The sequence below is a fragment of the Mustela nivalis genome (genome assembly GCF_964662115.1).
Source record: "Mustela nivalis genome assembly, chromosome: X".
In the NCBI taxonomy this organism is placed as follows: Eukaryota; Metazoa; Chordata; class Mammalia; order Carnivora; family Mustelidae; genus Mustela; species Mustela nivalis.
In genome coordinates, this window is record NC_139040.1 from 47,603,591 (window position 1) to 47,623,721 (window position 20,131).

Consider the following 20,131-nt stretch of genomic DNA (forward strand, 5'->3'; position numbering starts at 1 on the left):
ATATCATCAATAAAACAAAACATCACTATATCCTTCAGGAATATTTTGAGTGTGGGTACCTGTGTGGCTCAGTTGTTTAAGCAACTTTCTTGAGCTTGAGTCATGATCCCGGGATCCCACATCTGGCCCCCAGCTCCGTGGGGAGTCTGCTTCTCCCTCTGACTTCTCCCCTCTCATGCTCTCTCTCATTGTCTCTCTCTCAAATAAATAAAATATTAAAAAAAGAATATTTTTAGTGTATTAATAGTATCCTTAAAAGATACTAATCTTAAATAATCTAAGGATCACAAAGCATTTTTATTTTTAGTGGTTAGATTCAAAAACAGAACAAACACTGTTTCTTCTCAGACACCTATTTCTTATGTGCATTGTGATAGAACAAAAACCTACAAATGCATGAATCACAAAGTGAATTGACCAAAGTTGTACATAATAATTTGTATAAATCACTTCAGAAAAATAAAGAGAAAAAAATCATTTTATTTCCAGAACGGAAACTATATTTACATATTTTTAGACATTTTATTACTACTATTATTAAAGTAGATTTTAATTTTATTAATATTAAACATTTTTATATAAATTCAATTTTTTGTTTTTGTCAATACTTATGCATTTATTATTTTTTAAGATTATTTATTTATTTGAGAAACAGAGAGAATAGGGGGACAGAGGGAGAGAGAATCTCAAGTAGACTCCATGCTAAACACAGAGCCCAATGCAGGGCTTGATCCCATGACCCTGAGATCATGACCTGAACCAAAATCAAGAGTCAGACAACTGACTGAGCTACCCAGATGCCCACGTATGTATGCATTTAAACATAAGTAAAGTCTGTGCACATTTTTTGTAGTTTGTTCTTTTCTATTGAACATTATTTTACACACATATTTTTATGTGCTAGATACTCTCTGCTATTGTCATTTTTTAAAATTGTTTAAGAGCTTTATTAACGGGTGCTTGCCGTTTGTTGACTTTTGAAAAAATCAAGTTGTAAACTCTTATTACAAATTAAAAATGAGGTTCTTAAAAATCTCAACTTGACCAGATATGAAACAATTTAAAAACCTTTAAAGGTGTATTGAGAAAAACCAGGCTTTTTTTTTTTTTTCTTAAAAAACACCTTTGTCATTACCAAAAAGAGAGGTCTTTAGGTAAAAATAATAAAAACCCCATGCTGCATAGATAATGCAGATAGTTCTGTTTATCTGGTCAATGGGCAAAAATCAAACACTTAAGGTCTTCAGCTCCAATCTTTTGTTCATTTCTTATTGCTGGAATTTCATCTTCATTTCTTCATGTTGGATGACTAAACCGGATGATGGTAGAGATGGTAAGCTGGCATTTACTCAGCCCCGCCCTGCTCAGCCTCGGGAACAGACAAATTCTCAGCTGGTGGATCGGCTGCTTTTGTCTCTTTGTCATCTTGTGGTTTAGGGTTTTCTGGGCGTCTGTGTCAGTAATTGAAGTTGTGGCGGTACTTACATTGAGGTGGCTGCTGACCCTGGGTCTCATCTCCTTGATTTTCCTCCTCGTTGCCATTCTCTCTAGGTTGTCTTTGGCTAGGAGGACCCCTGCGGAATTGTGGTCTATCACCCCGATACATCTTCTGTCTCACTGGTCTACCTTGTTCTCCTGCACCTTGGTTGTCAGCACCTTCCATCACTTCTCCCTGCCCTGGAGGGTTGGAATGCTGTGGTCGACGCCCATAGGGTCTCCTCGTGTAGGAAGGTGGGAACCGTCGCCTGCAGTAGGGCCGGCGCGGTTGGGCCTGGCCTCGGGAGCACTTTCTGATCCCTTGTTCTTTTCCCCACTCTCACTATTCTGGTAATTTTGCTGGTAATTCCGTGGAGGACCCCTGGGACGTGGATAGCATCTATAATGGTGACGGTCTGCTGCGTATTTACTGCCTTGCACTGGAACTCCACCAGGGCCTGTCACATTTGCTTCCTCCCCACCCTTTTCTCCTTCAACAACATCAAACTCCACAGTCTCTCCATCTCCTACACTGGGAAGGTACTTCCTGGGGTTATTCTTCTTTATGGCAGTCTGGTGTACAAATACATCTTCCTTGGTGTCATTCCTGTTGATGAAACCATATCCGTTTCTTACATTGAACGATTTTACTGTTCCCCAAACCTTTGTTGCGATGACCTTCTTGTCCCCGCCGACAGGCGCCACCAATGTGAGGCCAACAGGGCCGTCGCTCCCTGCAGTGCTGCCCGCGGTGCCGGACTTTGTGTTTGCAGCCCTGAGAGCGGGGGCGGCGGGAGTGGGGCAGCGGGCGGCTGCTGGGTCTCAGCCTCGCTGCTCCTGGTTGCGGTGATGGTGACTGGGGCCGGTTGTGGCAGCTGGGGCTCCTCCCGGGGTGTGATGGTAACTAGGCCGGCAGCAGCGGTGGAGCTGCTCAGGGCTCTCTGCTATTGCCATTTTTATTTGACACAGACTATTGTATCATGATGTATATCATGATACTTCATAGTCTGCTTATCCACTCCACATTAATTATTTTATGTTGTTGCTATAATAGAACACATTGCACCCTAGCTGATATTTCCTAAAAACCTATACCAGAGCTTTAAACTCACATTGACTGAGTTGTACTCATCTTAAATTTATAGATCAATTACAGATTTAAGTTTAGAGTCAAATTAACTTTATTTCAGGCTTACTTATAAGCTTGTCTTCTGGTTCCATGATTTCAGTTCCTGGATCATCTCCAGTGCCTGAATTTCCAAATTAAAAGTTTACCTACTACTTTTTCACTATAACCTCACCAGCACTTGTCTCTTCTCTTCTTGGTGATAGCCATTCTAACAGGTATGAGGTGATCTTTCATTATAATTTTTATTTGCTTCTCCATGATGCTTAGTTGTGTTCAGGGTTCAAACTTATAACAAAGAGTAAATAAGCCATAGGGACCTAATACACAGTGTAATAAATACAGACAAGAAAATATTACTTTAATGATTTAATGTGGTAAATATTGCTTCAGTGGCAATCATATTACCTAAACATATTAAAGTAACACACTGTATACCTTAAATTTACAAAATGTAAGATGTCAAAATTATTAAAACTGAAAAATAACAATAAGATAAAATTTACCTACTACTTAGGTCTTTGGAATAAAAAAAACCTGTCTTAGTCTTACCAGTTTTGTTAACAATTGATGTTTTCTCAATGAAGTGCAGCCTGCCATAGATTTAGCAAGAACTTCTAATAGGTTCCTCTATGACTTTGTGCAGTTTGCAATTTATAACCAAATATTTGTTACAACTTACTCTATCTCCTTGAAAAGAATTGTCTGATTGTCTCTACCATCATTTATTTCTGCAACTTTTTCTTGAAGTCAAGTTCTACATACTTGCCTGAACTTAATTCCATCACCTACTACCATTAGCAACCACAGTCCATATTGCTGTAGTATCAAACTCCTGACTCTCTTTGTTGGGTTTATTTTGCTACTGATAAGTTGAGTCATTTTTTATTCAATTAAAAAAATCATACAAAATTTCAGGCATTATTCCAAATACAGAGTATTGCAATAAACCAAGTCTACAAAAATCCTGTCCTCATCGAACTTATATTCTAGTGAGGGAAGAGAAAGTTCTGATACTCATCTTATTAAAATCACTGCCAGGTACACCTTTATAAAAAATACTCTTTATGCCTTTCTGGGTTATTTTCTTGGTATCAGTTGTGGTGAAAAAAAGTGAAAAAGTAACTGGTTCACCAGATCCACTTTTTTTTTTCTTTCTTAGCACATAACGTATGTTCCCTCAGCCTCCTTCCCAGTTGGGTGTGGTCCGTGATTGAATTGTAAATAACAGAATCAAGTATAAACAAAATGTTCCATTTCTAGGTCATTTAAAACCTCCTATATGACCCCTACTCGTGCTCTTTCCCCACTTGTTAGCTGGATGCAAAGCTGCATGCAAATGAGCATGGTGACATTGGAAGCTGTGTAGTGAAGACAGTGTAACATCAAGATGAATACAATCTGGGAGTGCCTGGGTGACTCAGTTGGTTAAGTGTCTGCCTTTGGCTCAGGTCATGATCCCAGGCTTGTGGAATCTAGCCCTGCATTCAGGCTCCATTTTCAGTGGGGAGCCTGCTTCTCCCTCTGCTTGCCATTCCCCTTGCTTATGCTCTTCTTTTCTCTCTGTCAAATAAATAAATAAAATCTTAAAAAAAAAAAAAGATCAATACAATCTGGCTCCAGTATGACAATTTGCAGGAACGCTGTGAAACAGTTTACTTTCATCATCGTTGAGCCATTGTACCATTTTGTTATTGCTTATTATAACTGTATAGTGGTTCCATCAAATTATAGAAATAGGTTGATGGTTCTTGGTACACTTTAATATATTTTATCCAAAAATTTTTCTAATTTATAGTGTAACCATCAATATGGGACTGTTTTCCCACAGCCCTAGCACTATTGATTTTTATTCGTATATGTTGATTGACTTTTTTATTTTAACAAATTTATCATGGCATCTTCATTTTAATTCATATTAGCATTATTGTAAAGAGGGCTATGTATTTTCCATACTATTGTTTGTATTTTCTCATGTATAAATACTATCAAAAATCTTGTGCTTTGCATACTTACTAAAGTGCATCTGAAATTGCATTCTTGTCTATAATTATATTTTTATTAAATAAGGAGATTTGAATGTGTGAAGTTTCTGCTTACTTTGCCTAAAAGAAATTCATCTTCCCCCCAAATATGTTTCTCTTGGATTGCAAGAGAAAGCAGGAACAAAGGCACACCTTTTATTGCAACAAAATTATTCATTCTTATTATAGTGGCACAGTTACATTCTTTTATACAATCATTCATCTCAGGGATTTCAATAAATTGTGCAATAATTTATGTTTTTAATTTGTTTTTCCACAATTTTCTCTCAGACTTCTGCTTAGATAAAAGTGTTAATCTGCTTGTTTGTTCAGTATGTGTTGGATTATATCAATTTGAATGAAATTATTTTTCTTTATATTCATTTAACCTTGGATTCTTAGGATTAACCCTAATTAGTTATTGCATGGGCCACAACTTCTGTGCCCTCAGTGCCATACCCTCAATGCCATAGTCTTCTGGAACTTCAGTTAGTTAATGCAGTGATGCAATGGCCAATTTTTCTTGGACCTATATGATTCTGCATCTTAGGGACTCTTAAATCATTTCAGAAGGGTCTTCTTTTTACTGATGTGATACAGCCATGTTGATAACCACATAGTCTGAATTTGTGACTTTTACTGAAATTTAACTTCCTGAGTATGCACTGGTGGTATTGCATGGTGCCATTTGGAAGCACAGGTGAATTCACTCCCTGTGGGATAAATTTTGGCCAATGGAAAGCAGGATCCCATGATCAGCTTCAGAGTCCTCCTGGGTGACTAAGTTAAACTATCAGCCAAATGACCAGCAATGTCTCTTGGGGGATTTTCATGAAATGGATCACTTTGTATGGTTTCCCCTACTTCCCTATTTCTTTCTTTCTTTCTCTTTGTTGTTGTTGTTGTTCACTCATACTATACTGGGATTCTGCTTCCTTAATAAGACATACCACTTAATCATTGTCTCAGGTTCTATATTCTACGTAATTTGGGCTAATATAATTTGTAGGGGAAGTGTTTCCTAAAGATAGACCCCTAGCATGAGATTTCGCATTTTTCCTGTCCACCTTCTGAATGAAATAAAGACTCAATTCTGATGAGAAATGAAATGGTAACCTTTGGCATGCTGGGACCTCACATCTGCTTAAGGCTTTACCTATGATTAATTGGAATAAGCTACATATGGAGGGTGAAACTCTGGGAAATCAAACAATACAGTGGTAATCATTATGGAGTCAATAATAATTATAAGATCTGCAAAGAATGATGCCTGCTTTTTATGGCACCTTAAATTTTGCAAAATGAAAATGTTTTGCTCAGAGTAGTTTGTTACCTAGGGTCGTCCTACTGTGCCTCTATCTTCACATTCACATATAAGTTTTATGTAATATTGGTTTTCATTCCTCAAAGAGAAATATCAAGGCGTAGGCTTTCTGGGTAGTATGGTAGGTGTTCATACAACTTTATAAGATACTGACAAACATTTTCAAAGTAACTATACCATTTTGCATAACCAGTAGCAATGTATGAGAGTTTCAATTGCTTCATATTGTTTCCAGCACTTGGTGTTTTCTTATTTTTCGTTTTTTTTTTCGTTTTTTTTTTTTTTTTTTTTTGCTACTCTGACTGGTGTCTAGAGGTATCTGAAAATGGTTTTATTTTGCCATTTTCTGATAACTAGTCATGTTAAGTATCATTTTATTATGCTCATTTCTCATCTATATATTTCTTAGCAGAAGTAGGTCTTCTGTTATTTTGCCCTTTTAAAAATCGTGTTATTTGTTTCTTGTGTTGAGCTTTGCACATTTTTAATACATATCCTTTATCAGAAATGTGATTCACAGTTATTTTCTCCTAGGTTGTGGCTCATAGTTTTATTATCTCAATAGTGTTTTTCTTTCTTTTTTTTTTTTTGCATTGTGTTGTTAGTCACCATACAGTACATCATTTGTTTATGATGTAGTGCTGCATGATTTATTGTTTGCCTATAACACTGAGTGCTCCATGCAATCTGTGTCCTCCTTAATACCCATCACTAGGCTCATCCATCTTCCCACAACCCTGTTGGGCTCCCCCCCGAGGGGAGGAGGCGCCCAGGCCAGCCGGAGGCCTCTCCTTGGGGCTGAGCAGGATGGCAAGTGTCGCGAACCCGGAACGCACCCACAGAAGACACAGGGCTCGGGGGATCTGTCGAAGCAGGATCTCACTTTATTGTGCGGGGGCACACCTTATATAGAGCAGCAGAAGGGAAGTGAGGACAGAGGGGGAAGAGCCAATAAGATTATGCCAAGTAGCAGTTGCTGGGTAAGGCGTGTCGGGCGAGAGGAGGAAGTGCCATAGGTTTCAGGAACCGAAACTGTGAAATTGGCCCCTTGTTGGCTGGAAGAGACGGCAAGCTGGCGCCATCTTTATTCTATTTATGTGCCTTACACAACCCTCCCTTCTAAAATGCTCTTTTTGTTTCCCAGAGTCCATAGTCTCTTATGGTTCTATTCCCACTCTGATTTCTCCCCTTCAACATTGATTCAAAACCTAAGGGATATGACAAAGGTGGTCCTAAGAGTGAAATTCATAGCCATCCAAGCCTCACTCAAAAAAAAAAAAAAAAAATAGAAAAATCCCAAATACACAAACTATCTTTACATCTGAAAGATCTGGAGAATCAACAACAAATTAAACCTAACCCATGCACATAAAGGGAAATAATTAAGCGTGAACAGAGATCAATGAATTAGAAACCAGTAGTATATATTAACAAACCTAGAAGCTGGTTCTTTGAAAGAATTAATAAGATCAATAAACCACTGGCCAGACTTATCCAAAAGAAAAGAGACAGAACCCAAATTAATAAAATTATGAATTAAAAGGGGAAAGATCATAACTAACACTACAGGAATAGAAGTAATCATCAGAAATTATTATCAACAGTTATATGCCAATAAGTTAAGCAACCTAAAAGAAATGGATGCTACCCTGGAAACTTATAAACTTCCAAGACTGAAACAGGAAAAAATTGACAACCTGACTAGACCAATATCCAGTAATGTGATTGAAGCAGTGATCAAAAACCTCCCAAAAAACAAGAGTGCAGGACCCAATGGACTCCCTGGGGAATTCTACCAAACATTCAAAGAAGTAATACCTATTGTCCTGAAGCTGTTTCACAAAATAGAAACAGAAGGAAAACTTCCACTCTTTCTATGAGGCCAGCACTACCTTGATCTCCAAACCAGGCAAAGACCCCATCAGAAAGAAATTCAGACCAGGGCACCGGGGTGGCTCAGTGGGTTAAAGCCTCTGCCTTCGGCTCAGGTCATGATCCCAGGGTCCTGGGATTGAGCCCCACATCGGGCTCTCTGCTCAGTAGGGAGCCTGCTTCCTCCTCTCTCTGCCTGCCTCTCTGCCTATTTGTGATCTCTGTCCAATAGATACATAAAATCTTAAAAAAAAAAAGAATTTCAGACCAATATCCCTGATGAATATGGATGCCAAGATTCTCAACAAGATCCTAGCCAATAGCATCCAACAGTACATAAAAGGATTATTCAACATGACCAAGTGGGATTTATCCCTGGGATGAAAGGGTGGTTCAACATTTGGAAATCAATTAATGTGATAGAACACATAAATAAGAGAAGAGACCAGAACCACATGGGCCTCTCAATTGATGCAGAAAAAAAAAGAAAAAAAAAAAAAAAAACATTTGACAAAATATAGCATTCTTTCCTGATTAAAACTCCTCAGAGTATAGGGATACAGGCACTATTCCTTACCTTAATAAAACCCATAGCAAATATCATTCTCAATGGGGAAAAACTGAGAGCCTTCCCACTGAGATCAGGAACATGAGAGGGATGCCTACTCTCACCACTATTGTTCAACATTGTAGTAGAAGTCCTAGAAACAGCAATCAGACAACAAAAATAAATAAAAGGTATTCAAATTGGCAAAGAGGTCAAACTTTCTCTCTTTGCAGATGACGTGATATTCTATGTGGAAAACCCAAAAGTCTCCACCCCAAAATTACCAGATCTCATACAGCAATTCAGTAATGTGGCAGGATCTAAAAACTAATGCACAGAAATCAGTTGCTTTCTTATACACTAACAATGAAACAACAGTGTTTTCAAAGAGCAAAATTTCATTTGCTTTTTATAAAGTCTAATTTATGATCTTTTAAAATATTCTATTTATTTATTTATTTTGTCAGAGAAAGAGAGAGAGAGCATAGGCAGGGGAAGGAGGAGGTAGAGCAGGCAGAGCAGGCAGAGGGAGAAGCAGTCTCCCTACTGACCAAGCACCCTAGGTGGGACTCCATCCCAGTGCCCTGGGATCATGACCTGAGCTAAAGACCAATGCCGAATTGACTGAGCCACTCAGGCATCCCCAGTTTATGATTTCTTATTTTATTTTATTTTGATTTTTTTATCATGTTCAGTTATCCACCATATAGTACATCATTAATTTTTGATACTTCAATGATTCAACAGTTGTGTATAACACTCAGTGCTCATCACAACACATTTCCACCTTAATACCCATCATGGAGCTACCCTATCCATCATCTCCCTCCCCTCCAAAACCCTCAGTTTATTTCCTAGGGTCCATAGTCTCTAACAGTTTGTCTCCCTCTCTGATACCTCCCCTTCAGTTTTCCTTCCCTTCCCGCATGGTCTTCCATACTATTCCTTATGTTCCACTTATGAGTGAAATCGTATGATTTTTAAATTATATCTTTCCTTTAGTATGGAAGGTAGGAATTAATTGCCTAATCTAACATCACATTTTTTTCTCCTATGTTTTCTACTTAAAGTTTTGTATTATGCTTTTTTTTTTAAAGATTTATTTGTCAGAGAGAGAGAGAGCACACACAAGCAGGGGGAACAGCAGGCAGAGGGAGAAGTAGGTTCCTCACTGAGCAAGGTGCCTGATGCAGAACTCCATCCCAGGACCCTGGGACGATGACCTGAGCTGAAGGCAATCACTTAACTGACTGACCCACCCAGGCATCCCTATACTATAAGATTTTACATTTAATTCTATGATCCATTGGGGTTAATTTGTATATAATATTAGATATAATGATATAAACTTAATATGCATAATTTCATATAAAGTATGTAAATATAAAATTTGCCAGAGGAAAATACTATCATTTCAGTGGTTACATTTAAAAACTTCCTTTTATGGGGCACCTGGGTGGCTGGTTAAGTGTCTGCCTTCAGCTCAGGTCATGATCCCAGGGTCCTGGGATCAAGCCCTGGAGCCTGCTTTTCCTTATCCTTTTCTCTCTCTCTCTCTCTCAAATAAATAAATAAAAAATATAAAAAATATTTTTACATGTAACATTTCTTATTGTTAAGACATCTTAACAAACTAGATATGGAAAGAAACATTCTTTAATAAAGAAAATTTATCAAAAAGCATAGTATTTCTCATACTTAATGGTGAAAATGTAGGCAATTACTGTCAACATTATTAGTATGTCTTCTCTGACCACTTCTTTTTAACATTGTATTAGATAAAAAAAAACAAAACAAAAAAAAAAAAAAACATTGATAGGTAATGAGGTTAAAAAGTAAGAATCAAAATTGTTATTCACTGGGGAGAGGAGTCAAGATGGCGGAGAAGTAGAAGGCTGGGACTACTTCAGCTAGCCGGAGATCAGCTAGATAGCTTATCTAAAGATTGCAAACACCTGAAAATCCATCGGCAGATCAAAGAGAAGAAGAACAGCAATTCTGGAAACAGAAAAACAACCACTTTCTGAAAGGTAGGACCGGCGGAGAAGTGAATTCAAAGCGACAGAAAGATAGACCCCAGAAAGAGGGGCCAGCTCACGGCAAGCAGCGGAGCAACGGCGCACAAAATCAGGACTTTTAAAAGTCTGTTCCGCTCAGGGACATCGCTCCAGAGGCTAAACCGGGGCAAACTCCATGCGGGGTCAGCATGGCCTCAGGTCCTGCAGAGTCACAGAAGGATCGGGGGTGTCTGAGTGTCGCAGAGCTTGCGGGTATTGGAACGGGAAAGCCGGCTACAGGGACAGAGCCAACAGTAAGCTCACAGCTCGGTGTTACCTTGAACCGGTCGCAGGCTCGGTGAGCTCAGAGCACGGCAGGAGGTCAGGCAGATGGGAGTAACTGGGCGCTGTTCTCTGAGAGCGCCCTGAGGAGTGGGGTCCTGGGCTCTCGGCTCCTCCGGGCCAGAGACCAGGAGGCCGCCATTTGTATTCCCGTCCTCCAGAACGCTATGGAAAGCGCTCAGGGAACAAAAGCTCCTGAAAGCAAACCCGAGCGGATTACTCACCCTGGCCCCTGATAAGGGCGGTGCAATTCCGCCTGGGGCAAAGACACTTGAGAATCACTACAACAGGCCCCTCCCCCAGAAGATCAACAAGAAATCCAGCCGAGACCAAGTTCACCTACCAAGGAGTGCGGTTTCAATACCAAGGAGAGCAACAGAATTCCAGAGGAGGAGAAAGCAAAGCATGGAACTCATGTCTTTTTCCCTATGATTTTTTTTAGTCTTGCAGTTAATTTAATTTTTTTCCTTTTAATTTTTTGGTTTTTTTTCTAGCCTTCTGGTTAAATTTTTTTTTAACTTTTACCTTTTTCTTTTTTAACGTTTTTAACTACTTTATCTAATATATATATATATATATTTTTCTTTTTTATATATTTCTTATTTGTTATCTTTTTAAAAAATTCTTTTCTTTTCTTTTTTTTTCTTTTTTTCTTTTTTTTTTTTCTTTCTTCCTTTTTGAATCTCTTTTTATCCCCTTTCTCCCCCCTCACGATTTGGGATCTCTTCTAATTTGCTTAAAGCATATTTTCCTGGGGCTGTTGCCCCCTTTTAGTATTTTACTTGCTCCTGCATATACTCTTATCTGGACAAAATGACAAGACGGAAAATTCAGCACAAAAAAAAGAACATGAGGCAGTACCAAAGGCTAGGGACCTAATCAATACAGACATTGGTAATATGTCAGATCTAGAGTTCAGAATGACAATTCTCAAAGGTCTAGCCGGGCTCGAAAAAGGCATGGAAGATATTAGAGAAAACCTCTCGAGAGATATAAAAGCCCTTTCTGGAGAAATAAAAGAACTAAAATCTAACCAACTTGAAATCAAAAAAGCTATAAATGAGGTGCAATCAAAAATGGAGGCTCTCACTGCTAGGATAAATGAGACAGAAGAAAGAATTAGTGATATAGAAGACCAAATGACAGAGAATAAAGAAGCTGAGCAAAAGAGGGACAAACAGCTACTGGACCACAAGGGGAGAATTCGAGAGATAAGTGACACCATAAGACAAAACAACATTAGAATAATTTTGATTCCAGTAGAAGAAGAAGAAAGAGAGAGGGGAGCAGAAGGTATACTGGAGAGAATTATTGGGGATAATTTCCCCAATATGGCAAAGGGAACGAGCATCAAAATTCAGGAGGTTCAGAGAACGCCCCTCAAAATCAATAAGAATAGGCCCGTACCCCATCACTTAATAGTAAAATTTACAAGTCTCAGTGATAAAGAGATAATCCTGAAAGCAGCCCGGGAAAAGAAGTCTGTAACATACAATGATAAAAATATTATATTGGCAGCTGACTTATCCACAGAGACCTGGCAGGCCAGAAAGAGCTGGCATGATATTTTCAGAGCACTAAACGAGAAAAACATGCAGCCAAGAATACTATATCCAGCTAGGCTATCATTGAAAATAGAAGGAGAGATTAAAAGCTTCCAGGACAAAAAAAAAATGAAAGAATTTGCAAACACCAAACCAGCTCTACAGGAAATATTGAAAGGGGTTCTCTAAGCAAAGAAAGAGCCTACAAGTTGTAGATCAGAAAGGAACAGAGACTATATACAGTACCAATCACCTTACAGGCAATACAATGGCACTAAATTCATATCGCTCAATAGTTACCCTGAATGTGAATTGGCTAAATGCCCCTGTCAAAAGACACAGGCTATCAGAATGGATAAAAAAACAAAACCCATCTATATGTTGCCTCCAAGAAACTAATTTTAAGCCCGAAGACACATCCAGATTTAAAGTGAGGGGGTGGAAAAGAATTTATCATGCTAATGGACATCAGAAGAAAGCAGGAGTGGCAATCCTTATATCAGATCAATTAGATTTTAAGCCAAAGACTATAATAAGAGATGAGGAAGGACACTATATCACACTCAAAAGGTCTGTCCAACAAGAAGATTTAACAATTTTAAATATCTATGCCCCCGAGGGGCGCCTGGGTGGCTCAGTGGGTTAAGCCGCTGCCTTCGGCTCAGGTCATGATCTCAGGGTCCTGGGATCAAGTCCCGCATCGGGCTCTCTGCTCAGCAGGGTGCCTGCTTCCTCCTCAATCTCTCTCTCTGCCTGCCTCTCTGCCTACTTGTGATCTCTCTCTGTCAAATAAATAAATAAATCTTTAAAAAAAAATAAAAAAAAAATAAATATCTATGCCCCCAACGTGGGAGCAGCCAACTATATAAACCAATTAATAACAAAATCAAAGAAACACATCAACAATAATACAATAATAGTAGGGGACTTTAATACTCCCCTGACTGAAATGGACAGATCATACAAGGTAAGATCAGCAAGGAAATAAAGGACTTAAATGACACACTGGACCAGATTGACATCACAAATATATTCAGAGCATTTCATCCCAAAGCAACAGAATACACATTCTTCTCTAGTGCACATGGAACATTCTCCAGAATAGATCACATCCTCGGTCCTAAATCAGGACTCAACCTGTATCAAAAGATTGGGATCATTCCCTGCATATTTTCAGACCACAATGCTCTGAAGCTAGAACTCAACCACAAGAGGAAGTTTGGAAAGAACCCAAACACATGGAGACTAAACAGCATCCTTCTAAAGAATGAATGGGTCAACCAGGAAATTAAAGAAGAATTGAAAAAAATCATAGAAACAAATGATAATGAAAATACAATGGTTCAAAATCTGTGGGACACAACAAAGGCAGCCCTGACAGGAAAATATATAGTGGTACAAGCCTTTCTCAAGAAACAAGAAAGGTCTCAGATACACAGCCTAACCCTACACCTAAAGGAGCTGGAGAAAGAAAAAGAAAGAAACCCTAAGCACAGCAGGAGAAGAGAAATCATAAAGATCAGAGCAGAAATCAATGAAATAGAAACCAAAAAAAAAAAAAAAATAGAACAAATCAACAAATCTAGAAGCTGATTCTTTGAAAGAATTAATAAAATTGATAAACCCCTGGCACAACTTATCAAAAAGAAAAGAGAAAGGACCCAAATAAATAAAATCATGAATAAAAGAGGAGAGATCACAACTAACAACAAAGAAATACAAACTATTATAAGAACATACTATGAGCAACTCTACGGCAATAAATTTGACAATCTGGAAGAAATGGATGCATTCCTAGAAACATATAAACTAAACAACTGAACCAGGAAGAAATAGAAAGCCTGAACGGACCCATAACCAGTAAGGAGATTGAAACAGTCATTAAAAATCTCCAAAAAAACAAAAGCCCATGGCCAGATGGCTTCCCGGAGGAATTCTACCAAACATTTAAAGAAGAACTAATTCCTATTTTCCTGAAACTGTTCCAAAAAATAGAAATGGAAGGAAAACTTCCAAATTCATTTTATGAGGCTAGCATCACCTTGATCCCCAAACCAGACAAGGATCCCATCAAAAAAGAGAGCTATAGACCAATATCTTTGATGAACACAGATGCGAAAATACTCAACAAAATACTAGCCAATAAGATTCAACAGTACATTAAAAGGATTATTCACCACGACCAAGTGGGATTTATTCCAGGGCTGCAAGGTTGGTTCAACATCTGCAAATCAGTCAATGTGAATTAACACATCAATAAAAGAAAGAACAAGAACCATATGATAATCTATAGATGCTGTAAAAGCATTTGACAAAGTACAGCATCCCTTCCTGATCAAAACTCTTCAAAGTGTAGGGATAGAGGGCACATACCTCAATATCATCAAAGCCATCTATGAAAAACCCACCGCAAATATCATTCTCAATGGAGAAAAACTGAAAGCTTTTCCGCTAAGGTCAGGTACACGGCAGGGATGTCCATTATCACCACTGTTATTCAACATAGTACTAGAGGTCCTAGCCTCAGCAATCAGACAACAAAAGGAAATTAAAGGCATCCAAATCGGAAAAGAAGTCAAATTATCACTCTTCGCAGAGGATATGATACTATATGTGGAAAACCCAAAAGACTCCACTCCAAAACTGCTAGAACTTATCCAGGAATTCAGTAAAGTGTCAGGATATAAAATCAATGCACAGAAATAGTTGCATTTCTCTACACCAACAGCAAGACAGAAGTAGAAAAATTAAGGAGTCAATCCCATTTATAATTCCACCGAAAACCATAAGATAACTAGGAATAAACCTAACCAAAGAGGCACAGAATCTATACTCAGAAAACTATAAAGTACTCATAAAAGAAATTGAGGAAGACACAAAGAAATGGAAAAATGTTCCATGCTCCTGGATTGGAAGAATAAATATTGTGAAAATGTCTATGCTACCTAAAGCAAAATACACATTTAATGCAATTCCTATCAAAGTACCATCCACCTTTTTCAAAGAAATTGAACAAATAATTCTAAAATTTATATGGAACCAGAAAAGACCTCGAATAGCCAAAGGGATATTGAAAAAGAAAGCCAACGTTGGTGGCATCACAATTCCAGACTTCAAGCTCTATTACAAAGCTGTCATCATCAAGACAGCATGGTACTGGCACAAAAACAGAACCATAGATCAATGGAACAGAATAGAGAGCCAAGAAATAGACCCTCAACTCTCTGGTCAACTAATCTTCGACAAAGCAGGAAAGAATGTCCAATGGAAAAAAGACAGCGTCTTCAATAAATGGTGCTGGGAAAACTGGACAGCCACATGCAGAAAAATGAAATGGGACCATTTTCTTACACCACACACAAAAATAGACTCAAAATGGATGAAGGACCTCAATGTGCGAAAGGAATCCATCAAAATCCTTGAGGAGAACACAGGCAGCAATGTCTTCGACCTCAGCCGCAGCAACATCTTCCTAGGAACAACGCCAAAGGCAAGGGAAGCAAGGGCAAAAATGAAGTATTGGGATTTCATCAAGATCAAAAGCTTTTGCACAGCAAAGGAAACTGTGAACAAAATCAAAAGACACCTGACAGAATGGGAGAAGATATTTGCAAACGACATATCAGATAAAGGACTAGTGTCCAGAATCTATAAAGAACTTAGCAAACTCAACACCCAAAGAACAAATAATCCAATCAAGAAATGGGCAGAGGACATGAACAGACATTTCTGCAAAGAAGACATCCAGATGGCCAACAGACCCATGAAAAAGTGCTCCATATCACTCAGCGTCAGGGAAATACAAATCAAAACCACAAAGAGATATCACCTCACACCAGTCAGAATGGCTAAAATAAACAAGTCAGGAAATGACAGATGCTGGCGAGGATGCGGAGAAAGGGGAACCCTCCTACACTGTTGGTTGGAATTCAAGCTGGTGCAGCCATTCTGGAAAACATCATGGGGGTTCCTCAAAATGTTGAAAATAGAACTGCCCTATGACCCAGCAATTGCACTACTGGGTATTTACCCTAATGATACAAACGTAGTGATCCAAAGGGTACGTGCACCCGAATGTTTATAGCAGCAATGTCCACAATAGCCAAACTATGGAAAGAACCTAGGTGTCCATCAACACAGGAATGGATCAAGAAGATGTGGTATATATACACAATGGAATACTATGCAGCCATCAAAAGAAATGAAATCTTGCGATTTGCGACAACATGGATGGAACTAGAGCGTATCATGCTTAGCAAAATAAGTCAAGTAGAGAAAGACAACTATCATTTGATCTTCCTGATATGAGGAAGTGGTGATGCAACATGGGTGCTTAAGTGGGTAAGAGAAGAATAAATGAACCAAGATGGGAATGGGAGGGAGACAAACCATAAGTGACTCTTAATCTCACAAAACAAACTGAGGGTTGCTGAGGGGAGGGGGTTTGGGAGGAGGGGTTGGGATTATGGACATTGGGGAGGTTATGTGCTTTGGTGAGTGCTGTGAAGTGTGTAAACCTGGTGATTCAGAGACCTGTATCCCTGGGAATAAAAATATGTGTTTATAAAAAATAAAAAATTAAAAAAAAATTGAAAAAAAATATTGTTATGATTACATAAACATTCTAAGAAAATCTACAGATGTGTTATTAGAATTAAGAATTGAATGATTGACTCCAACAAGGAAGTTAGATAAAAGACAAGAAAATCAAATCAAATAAAAAAAGTTATATATATATATATATATATATATATATATATATATATGTGTGTGTGTGTGTGTGTGTGTGTGTGTGTGTGTGTATGTATATATACACATACATCTCAATTAAATTCTTGAACTTTATCTATATTCATACAGAAAATATACCATCAAAACGATTATATCCAGGGAACCCGGGTATCTCAGTGGGTTTAGTGTCTTATTCTTGATTTTGGCTTGTCATGATCTCAAGATTGTGGGACTGATCCCCACATGGGCCACTGTGTTGGGCATGGATTCTACTTGAGATTCTCTCTCCCTGTCCCTCCCCCCCCACTTTCTCTCTCTCTCTTTCTTAAAAATAGAAGATCACATTCACAACAGCAACATTTTAATAGCAGTAGTGGAGATAAACTATATTAAAACAAGTAAAAATAGGTGTCGTACAAAAAAAAATAGTTAAAAAAAAAACGTGTTACCAGTTATGCCAGGATATAGTGCAGTCAGAGCCAACCTCACACAACTTCAGAGAATGTGACATTTCAGCAAAGACTTGAAAACGGTGACTTAGGTAGTCAAGGAGAAGGGCATTCCAGCAGAGGAAATAGAACAATTGCTCAAAGGTGAGAGAATGGCCAAGAGTTTAGTGCATAGCTTAAGATCACTGACATACATACAATAAAACACATAATACGATATTCACTGAAGTGAAATTGGGAACACAACTATCCATAAATAGCAGAATGGATAGCTTGTGGCATATTTATTCACACAAGGGAATATTATATAACAATGTGAATAAATGTTTTATATTTGTCAACATAGATACCCCTAATATAAAAAGTTGACTAAATCAGCAAGCTATGAAAAAGATAGAAATAAATATATAAATGTTAAAACTGCACATATCAATTACTTATAGATATAGTTATATGGTTAATGAGTTCATGCTTATGAAAAAAATATAAAAACATGGAAAAGAATAATACACTATTTTTAGTAGTTACTTCTGAAGGAGGCAATTTTGAATAAGTGAGTAGCCCAAAAGGACCTTCCTCCATATGTAATGATTTATTTATTTTCAAATAGACTATTATCATTTATTAAATAGTGGATCCTTGGGTAATTGATATATTATTCATTTTATGTGTTTCTGATACATTCACATGATGTGATGAAAACTTGGTGTTATATGCAACTGAATTACTAACTCTAGATCTGAAACTAATGATGTACTATGTGTTGCTTAGTTAAATTTAAAAAAAGATAATTAATTCAAAAATATTCTCTGCTAGATGTAAGCTCTTCCTTTAGGCATTCTTGTTCCTGTTACTTACATACAGAATTTTTCATATATATATCTGTTTTTACTGCACTTTAGGTCTTTAAGGAGGTAGATAGTAGTTACATCATTTACAAAGTTCCCAAAACACTTAGTATAGTGCTTTACACAGAATGAATATTTGATAAACCTGTGAGAATTATTAAAATCATATAAAATTAATGTACTTCTAATTGTCATTTGTGATTTTCCCCATGTTTGTGATTAGGATGATTGATAGGAGTACAGAATAGAAGAAAAGTATATGAGATATTGTCTATACGTTTATAAATTTTAAATTAAGTTTTAGTTAAAAGCAATACAAAACAAACAAGCAAAAAACTCAGGTGGCCAATCTTGCCTGAGTGTAGTGAAGAGGATATAGTCTGGGGTGGTTGACACCTAGATTTATGAGTATATAGAAGCATGTGTATTGGCTTATAAAGAAAGTCTCACTACTGCAGAATAGACAAGGGGAGAAATAGTCCTTCTAGTTCAGTACTTATAAAAAGGAGTAAGGCAGTAAGCTAAAATTCATAAAAATTATGCTGGGAAATGAATAATTTATTTGACGTGTTAGTAATTTTTAATGATAATGAAGGTCATCTGTCACCTGCACAAAGAAAGCATGTGCCTTTCAGTGCGCCTTTGTATGTTTATTTTAACAGCCTTGAATGTGGTTAGCCAGATAATAAACTTAGTTAAAAGGTTTTTCTTCATTTCAAATTACTGATTTGACAAAAATATAACTGGTAATTCAAAATGTGTAACATTTGGTCCTTGGAAAGAGACGCTTAGCTTGACTTTGTTTTCTCAACTCCTAACATTCAAAAAAACCTCAAGTGGTTCTGTATGAAGAAAATTAATCTCTCATTTATACATGACAGAATGCATCCATAATAGTTCATATAGATTTAGAATTGAATTCTTAATGCAATCAATATTTCTGTGGGAAGCTCTTTCTCAATATACCATCAAGATATTTTTCAATATACTATCAAATTTTTAGTTCTCTAAGTGAAAAAAATTTATTGCAATTGTATATGCAATATATATATATATAATTGTGATATATATGTATATATATACATATACATATATATATATATATATATATATATCCCATATTCATATACTGTAAATGTGAAAATAGGAGCATTTCAATGAAAGGTTAATACGATGACTTTAATTTGGTGTTTCAAACATTAAAATAGTGTCTTAACTAAATTTCTTTAATAGAAACATTCCAGCAATAAGAACAAAAGCAATCTAAGAGAGTTGTATGCACTGGGCATGGTTTTAAAAAGTCAGTAAGGTTGAGATATTTAAGTCAAATATTCTGAGTTATTGATAGCTTTGTAGACAGTTTAACCTGGCACTATGCAGAAAAAACTAGTCTGTATTGGTTAGATGAAAGTCAAACAGGTTTTCTCCTGATGGAATATGAAGTTGTGACAGAGACACTGGCAACTCTATATTAATAAACTTGCTATATCTTGGAATTCAGGATTTTAGAAAGGTATTACATGACACTTGACATTACGTCATTCTCATTTTGTTCAACTGAGATTTCCTTTTTTAATCACTTATTAGTAATGATAATAATTTCTTATATTTAAATAATTTTTAACAGGTTTACAGTTACTTGATGTTTATTATTTCATTTCCTTCCCACAAAAACCTGTGACTGGTAGGAATATGCACTTTATAAATGATGAAACTGAGCTTGTAGCAGTTTTATGACTTGCTTGAGTTCAATGATCTGTTTGTAGCAAAGATCAGATTGACATCCAAGTTTGGAGAGCTCTCCAGTGTTCTTTAGAATAAGGTATGGTGTTCCCTCATTATTTAAAATAA

General features: G+C 37.2%; 1 pseudogene across 1 annotated transcript in view; it reads right to left on the reverse strand.

Moving 5' to 3' along the window:
- Nucleotides 1-1,086: 1,086 nt before the first annotated feature.
- LOC309855888 (Y-box-binding protein 1 pseudogene) overlaps nt 1,087-20,131 on the reverse strand; it is a 117,268-nt pseudogene continuing 98,223 nt past the window's right edge. Inside the window, exon 3 of the transcript in view lies at nt 1,087-2,420. The product of the transcript in view is annotated as a Y-box-binding protein 1 pseudogene (transcript). The remainder of the gene's footprint in view (nt 2,421-20,131) is intronic.